Source organism: Heloderma suspectum, chromosome 5 (assembly GCF_057233095.1).
Source record: "Heloderma suspectum isolate Gila_16-S chromosome 5, 16-S_ref, whole genome shotgun sequence".
Lineage (NCBI taxonomy): Eukaryota > Metazoa > Chordata > Lepidosauria > Squamata > Helodermatidae > Heloderma > Heloderma suspectum.
The window spans coordinates 7,801,124-7,808,754 of NC_139462.1; the positions used below are offsets into that span (position 1 = coordinate 7,801,124).

At 45.8% G+C, this 7,631-nt stretch overlaps 1 pseudogene; it reads left to right on the forward strand.

Annotated features, from left to right (window-relative positions):
* Nucleotides 1-6,927: 6,927 nt before the first annotated feature.
* Nucleotides 6,928-7,358, forward strand: LOC146343563 (GEL complex subunit OPTI pseudogene; annotated as a pseudogene).
* The last annotated feature ends 273 nt before the right edge of the window (nucleotides 7,359-7,631 follow it).

The window sequence follows — 7,631 nt, forward strand, 5'->3', positions numbered from 1 at the left end:
TATTACATTTCTATACCACTGAATAGTCAAAGCTCTCTGGATGGTTCACAACAAAAACATAAAATACAACATGACAAAATACAATATCAAAGTTTAAAAGTTTAAAACTACAGGATAAAATAAACTAATAACCAAAATAAAACTGATCAGCAGTTCAAAGGTTTAAAATGAGCTGTATTTTAAATCTCTGCATTGCTGCTAGGTTTTATTCTGGTTGTACTGTTATATTGTGCTTTTAAGTGTTCATATTTTATATTGTTTTATTGTGTGCTTTTTGGTTTTAATTTTTTTTTTTAAATTTAATTTTTGTGAACTGCCCAGAGAGCTTTGGCTATTGGGCAGTATAGAAATGAAATAAATACATCAATAAATAAAATAAAATAAAATACAGTAACAGATTTAAAACTACAGAAATGGAAAGACCAAATGCCTGGGAAAATAAGAAAGTCTTTTACCTAGCACAGAAAAGAGCACAACATAGGTGCCAGGCAAGCCTCTCTATGAAGTTCATTCCACAGCTGAGGTGTCACAGCAGAAAAGGCCCTCTTCTTAGTAGCCACCCACCTCACTTGCTTTGGCAGGGGCTCATGGCGAAGGGCTGTCGAAGACGATCTTAGGGTCTGGGCAGGTATATATGGGAGGCGATGATCCTGGCCTTGAGGGGGTCACCAGGTCCTGAACACACCAAGTCCTCTAGAAGGGAAACCCAATGGCCCAGCATTTGCCTGTCAGAAAATGTATCCCATTTCAGACCCCTACTCAGGAGGAATCCTTAGCATAAGCACATTCAGGAACAGAACTTTGATAGTGCTCTAGGAAGGCTGGGGCAGCCAAGCTGACTACATAAACCTTGAGTCACTGCCTGGAAGTTGCTGGTGCAGGAGTGCCCTGCATGGACCAGGTCCTTCTTCCAGCAGCCAGCCTCCTAGAAAGCGCCCCTGCTGTTTGGCACTTGGTTGTCTGATTTGATGTTAAGCTTGCTTTTACTCCTGAACAACTACCCATCTGGACAGTGCTTTACCTGTCAGGTCTTCACAAAACCTCCTGGGTTGATCCTAGGGAGTATTTATTTATTAAATCTATATCCTGCCTGTCCACCAAAAATGAGACTCGAGATGATTGTCAAGGCTGCTTTGCACATTGCCATGGTTTCTCAGTGGTCAGGCTACAACTGATCAGGGTTTCTGGACTAGGATGTAGGAGTGAGGAACTAGCTGCCAGTCTGCTGGATGAGTGTCATCGTATGCCTGTACCCCTTTCTGGTTTCCTCCTCCACCAGGTGGCCTTTGGTTGCTCTGTCAACTTGCTCTTGGGCCTGGTGTGACTCAGGACATCATGGCTGCCACAACCATGGGGCCTTCCCAAGCGATGCTGCCAAATTTTATAATTAGTCAAATTGTTGGTTGAAATGTGTCTTCATAATGTTCACCTTTGTAGTGAGCCCAGATCGATGTATTATGAATTCGCTATTAAGATCGGAACTGATTGAGAGCTTTGAAGCTTACGCAGTAAAGTAGTACACAGATCCCCCCCCTGAATTTTCACTCATCCTATCACCTAGACACCCCCCCCTCAAAAAAACCCCTTATTTGAAGCAGTCTTCTTAGCTGCATCTCTCGTCGTCGTCACATCACCACAGCTCTGGCTCCAAGAAGGACTCTGCAGGTCCATCTTTGTATCAGTGATCAGCAACAGCAAGTTAACATCAGAGATGACATGATCATGCAGGCACACCACGTGGAGACAACCAATCACAAAGGGGGCACATTACCTGGTGATGCATGATGTCACGCCACCGTACATGATTCCAAAGTACAGCTCCCAAGATGAACCGTGATATTTTGCATGCACAAAAACTCATATGCATGGCACAAGAGTTTATATTAAAGGAAAACTCTCATCTGAGCTCGCATGGACAAACGCGTACTTTCTGAATAAATAACGAATTAACTCTGGGTAAGTTCACCCATCACTAGTCCCAGCATGTCATTGGCCCAACACACGTTCACAGTTCGCACTCTGGATTCGGCCTTCTCCGTCAAGCAGAAAGATACTGATCTGAAAGCAGGGGATTTCATCAGAGTAGCTAGCATCAGCACCATTTTTTCTTCCCAGAATGCCTCTGAAAAGAATGCTAGCATGATGGCAGCTTTAAACAGCCCCTTTCAAAATAGTTATGAACCATCCAGAGAGCTTTAGCTATTGGGTCGCATAGAAATGTAATAAATAATCCTAAATAAATAAGTAAATGTTTATTTTTTAAAAAAAAGTAAGACCCCCCCCAATACAGCAATTTTAAGCCACCTTTCTAAACTGAATCATTTGCTCCTCTCCTTTTGTTCTGCTTTAGAGGGTTAGTCAAAATGCCCCACCATTCACCCAAATCTCCAAAGCAAAACAAAAGGAGACCAGCCCTAACCAGAAACTGGGGTTTATGCACAGCAGTAGATTCAGGCATGCATTAAAACTGCTCCAACGTTCTTGGCTCAAAAGCTACTGATACAGAATAAGCTCTCGCTTTAACATGCCGTTTTGCTTAACTCCCCTCGCTAGTGGCGGGTTGCTAACTTCACAAAAAGCAGACAGCCTGCGAATATACACACGCAAACAAACGTCGAATAGAGTCAAGAAAGAGAAAAGGAGGCCAAAAATATCCATTTAATTTTATAACCTCTCCTAGTCTGGTAGATTGCCCCAGTGTGGCTATAAGTTACTGGTGCCCGAGGTAAGCTACATGACACGCCATCTAACAAATTAAATGTTTCCATGCAATTAAAATGAAGCATTCAGGCTTGGCGTAATAAACTTTAGGCGATTAGTATTCCCAGCACCGCTGCCTTCATTGTGCTTTACAGTGCCATAAATATGGTCTCTCAGTGTGATGGCTCCACAGGCAATGGGCAGGGGAAAAGCTATCTTGTAATATTTGTTATTAAAGCATTAAAAACGCCTTTACACCGGTGCGCACACATGCGCTGGGGCCTCCGTCTCTCCTGCCATTGTGGCCTGAGATGGGAATGCTGACAACTCAAGCTATACCCTGAGCCAAAGCCTTCTCTCTGAATGTTCCAGACTGTTTTCTTCTTCTTCTGTGCAACAGATGAATGCTCACTCCTGGCTTGTTGTGCAGGATTCAGACATATTTCCTCAAGGTAGCATTCCAGCTGTGGGAATCTCATATATTCTCATTAGTCAAAAGAAACCACTTTGCCATGGGAAAGGTACCATTCTTCTCTGAACTCAGGGCTGGGGAGCCTCTTTCAGCCCAAGGACCAAATTCAGTGCCAGAGAAGCTCTTGGCCAGGAGGCTGGGGGGGGGGGGACATGGCGCAAAAAATACAGATGCTGGGAACAGAAGGTGGGACCAGGGGAAGGAGATGTGTGGGGAACTCCAGACAGCTGGATTGGGATCCCAGAAGAGGTGGGACCAGAGCTAGAGGTGGGACCAGAGCTGGGACCAGAGCTGGAGGTGGGACCAGAGCTGGGAACGGAGCTGGAGGTGGGACCAGAGCTGGGAACGGAGCTGGAGGTGGGATCTGTCAGGGTGGAAACTGAGCCCATAGAGCCCCAAAGCAGTTCTGATTCTGAGGAAGAGCAACAACCCGTGGGAGAGGAGCTCGCTCATCGCTCACAGGCACAGCGGCAGGGAGAGATTCCTCCTGCCTGCATTCCTGGGATAGATAGTGACCCTGGCAGCGAGAGAGTAGGGGATGGGGTGTTGGTGGATGCTCGGCACCGACACAGGGAGAGGTGCCAGATGGAGGGCACCGAGAGGAGGTGCTTTGCCTGCTTGGTGCTATGACAACAGTCGTGTCCCGAGGACCCACAAGTAAGAGGGAGGACCTCTCCATAGCCCATAAGTTCAGAGTTTTCCTGCTCTTCTCCTTTGAACAGGGACCAACTGCCTTACCTGGAGCTTAGGCTACTCTGCTACAGAGCAGTTCCTTGCTTAGTCACTGGAAATTAGCATCTGAAAGAGTCATTAAGCTGTAAAGGAATAAAGCCTTGGAAGGAATCCCTTTTGTCTGTGTCTTGAGTTGGCTATTGGAGGGGACTTTAAGAGGCAGCTAGGGCGCTCCTGACAGGACCAGAGTTGGGACCAGAGCTGGAGGTGGGACCAGGGAAAGGAGATGTCAGGGAAACTCCAGACAGCTTGATTGGGACCCCAGAAGAGCTGGGTTTGGCCGCCAGGCCTGAGGTTCAACACCGCTGACTTGAATGTTCCGGTACAGGCTGGGGGCTCCGATTTCAGTGGGGTTTCAGTCAGAATACTAAAGAAGGTATACAAGGTGCTGAACCCATGTTGGGTGCTGAACCTTGGATAGCTCCTGTAGGGTTCTGACTGGTGCTGACTGAAACCCAGATCCCACTGAAATCAGAGCCACCAGCCTCCACTGACCTGTTCCTTTTACGTAGGGATGGGTGAACTCACCCCATCCTCCACAGCACATTGCTTGCCAGACCCCCGCCAGCTGCCTGGCCCTGTTCGCTGCATGCGGAGAGCTGCTCGGCGGTCCACAGGTGTCCAGCGATTTTGAGCGACGGCACACTCCCTTGCTGAGCCACCATTTTTCATAAAAATGGCAGCTCGGCCTTTTTGTAAATAACCATTTACACAAATGGCGGCGGTAAAGGGGCTATTTACACAGCATTACAGGCATAAATTGTCTAATTGTCTAACCTGTAATGCGTAAATGGCCCTTTTATGGCCACCATTTGCATAAATGGTTGTTTACAAAAAGGCCAAGCCGCCATTTTTACACAAAATCACTGCTCAGTGCAGGAGCGGGCGACCACACTGGTGTCTGGGGGGCCAAGCCACCGAGAAATCATCGAGCCCCAACCGCATACCCACACCATCCCTACTTATATTGCTGAGTCAAAACTATGGCAAGTTTCTTGCAAATGTTTTCAGCAGAAAAATATCTTTTTAGGTGTGTGTTTTTGGCACACAGCATCACCTCTCCATTTTCTTAAGCTTTGTTCCACATCCAGACTCTGATTCTTGAAAAGAAGATGGCTATTCTGAACTATTCTTGTAGAGAACCAAGGACTGTCTGGCTGTGACCTTGGCTCAGTCCTGGCTATGCTTCACCCGGGCATTAGTTATTGTGATCAGAAAGCCTGCCTAGATCCCACCCTTGGCTTTTGGACTAGACTATGGCACACTTATCCGTGTCCTCCTGGTCTCCTATTTCACACCACCAACTTGCTCTTTGTGTAACCATCCCTGAATAGAAATCCTGCAAAGACTTCTAGGAAAGTCACAATGTCTGCTCCTGCCATTTGTTTTGGCCTTCACTGTTCATTTACCCATCATTTATCTCCTACCTCCACAGCATTCTCTACCCCTAAAAGTCTCTATTCTGCAACATTTCAACAACTGAGTCCAAAGTAAGTTGGATTGCAAGCTCTGATGGATGAATCATTGTGGATTAATCATCTAGAGCTGTAATTATAAGCATGACAATGTGAATTGTGTTCCTAGGTGCAGATGAGTAGTGTTGTGGTTCCTCATGGGACAGCACACACATCCTCTGGTCTGGGAGGGGAGAGAGAGACTGAGGAAGCTGGGGGCGGGGGGAACCCATTCTTAAAAATAAGCTAATGGGAGTCATACAAAACACCATCAACTCACTTTATTTGCAGACTAACAAAACAGGTTGTTTATTGCTGGAAGTAACACCAGGCAGAAATGTTAAGGAATTGGAAAGAAAAGTCTATGGGAGGAGTCTTCCTCCAGCCTATAATCATAAGAAAAGTGGTGTAGTGGAGACAGGACTCACAGGGATGCAGCAATGGCATTTTTTTAATTAGCAGGGATGCTGAAATCATCTGCCTCCCCACCCCCCAGGATTCCCTGTTTCCTCTGAGCTTAGCTGCAGTCTTCACAGTAGCTGGGGGGAAATGAATTTTCCTAGCAACAATATATTGTTCCTTGTAAAGTATTTTGGGGTGGCCTGGTCTGGAATGGACACTTAAGGCCCAATAGCTTTACAAAAGACCTGCTCCAGATGGAGTTGAAAACTCCTAGAGCTGGTCTGTTGCTATGGTTTAACCCAGCTGCCTGCATTTTGGGCCTCTCCTTGGGGGAGTGGCTATGGGAGTATCATGATGGGTGCCTGTACATCAAAACTGGCTACTACACCACTGAATAAGATGCTCTGCATTTAACCCCATTATGGCCAAAGTACTGCAACTCCCTAATCTATCCAGGAATCAGAAAACATACAGTTTCCCCTCCATGACCGATTGGTGGGACTGAAAATAGGGAAAGGTGCAGAATTCTTGAAAGATTGGCTACCATCTAAGCTGCATGTCTTCTGATGAAAAAGAAGGTTTTAAACAGCGTCTCTTACTAGTTGGCATTCAAACCCAGCAAACAACATGCCTTTCAGGGTGTGCAGCTCTCCTTCAAACAATCAGAACTCCCAGCAATGAAGATGGATAGGGTTCAGTGAAAATCAGCTTCACTGTGTCTTGTAAACTCCATTTGGGTGGCCGTGTAAAGTTGTGGAAGAAGTGAGAAATCCATCTCGTTCTTAGGCCCAAAATACATGTGACAATAACTCATGTCTATTTTGAGAACTGGCATTGGTTTGCTTGCTTGCTTGCTTAGAATACTATAAGACTGGCCCTCCATTCAATGAGTGCTCAAAGCGATGTACAAATAAAGTCAATGAAAAGAATAAAATACATAAAAATAAGGTGGGGGTACAGAAGTGCACCAAATGCACTTTACATTGCAGAAGTACACCAAATGCACTTTACATTGCAGAATTTACACAGAAGTAAACCTACAACATCATCTCCCTTGACATTGTTGTTGTCCACTGTAAGGATGGGAGAACCAGGCATGTTCGAGATTCTCCAAACTCCACTTTGAAGCATGGTTCTGGCTGAGCTTGGGGCCTGGTTGGGGGGACAATGAGCGGTGGCTGGCAGAAGTAGTAGCCGACGTTTCACCTGTGCTCACGGCAGCATCTGGTGGCCAACGACGGGGCAGAGTTTGTGGGGCTCCCTCTGGAGCAAAGTGTTGCAGAGCAATTCTGCCTGGGAGGACAAGGATGAATTTCTAGATGTCATTTACTGGTTCTGGCAGATCATTGCTGTCATTTTGGGAGTGATCTGGGGCATTGTTCCCTTGAAGGGATTTGTGGGCATAGCAATATTCTGCCCCATAAATGTCGGAGTCCTATACCTCTGTTTTAGTGGCTTTCAGCAGATAGACGAAGAGGAGTATGGTGGAACATGGGAACTAACAAAGGAAGGGTTCATGACATCTTTTGCATTGTTTTTGGTTGTCTGGATAATCTTCTACGCTGCCATCCATCATGATTGACAAAGGCAGCCAAATCACTTGTCTTACTAGATAGAAAAACACTATGGAACAACCTTTGGACTGGGGGAGATAGAAATAAACCAGCTTTTATACCTGTGGTCCAAGAAGAAGGGACAAGCCTCATGGCTTTTGAGACGAGAACTTGAGTCTGTCTTGATTATTTTAAAAAAAATGTTGCTTTTCCAGAACTTAAAAAAAAAGCCATCAGTGTTTTGCAAACAGTACAAGACTGTTCAACCTTTCAGCCCTCTCTGTGACTTTATCCAGTACGGCGATGACAAATCTCTAT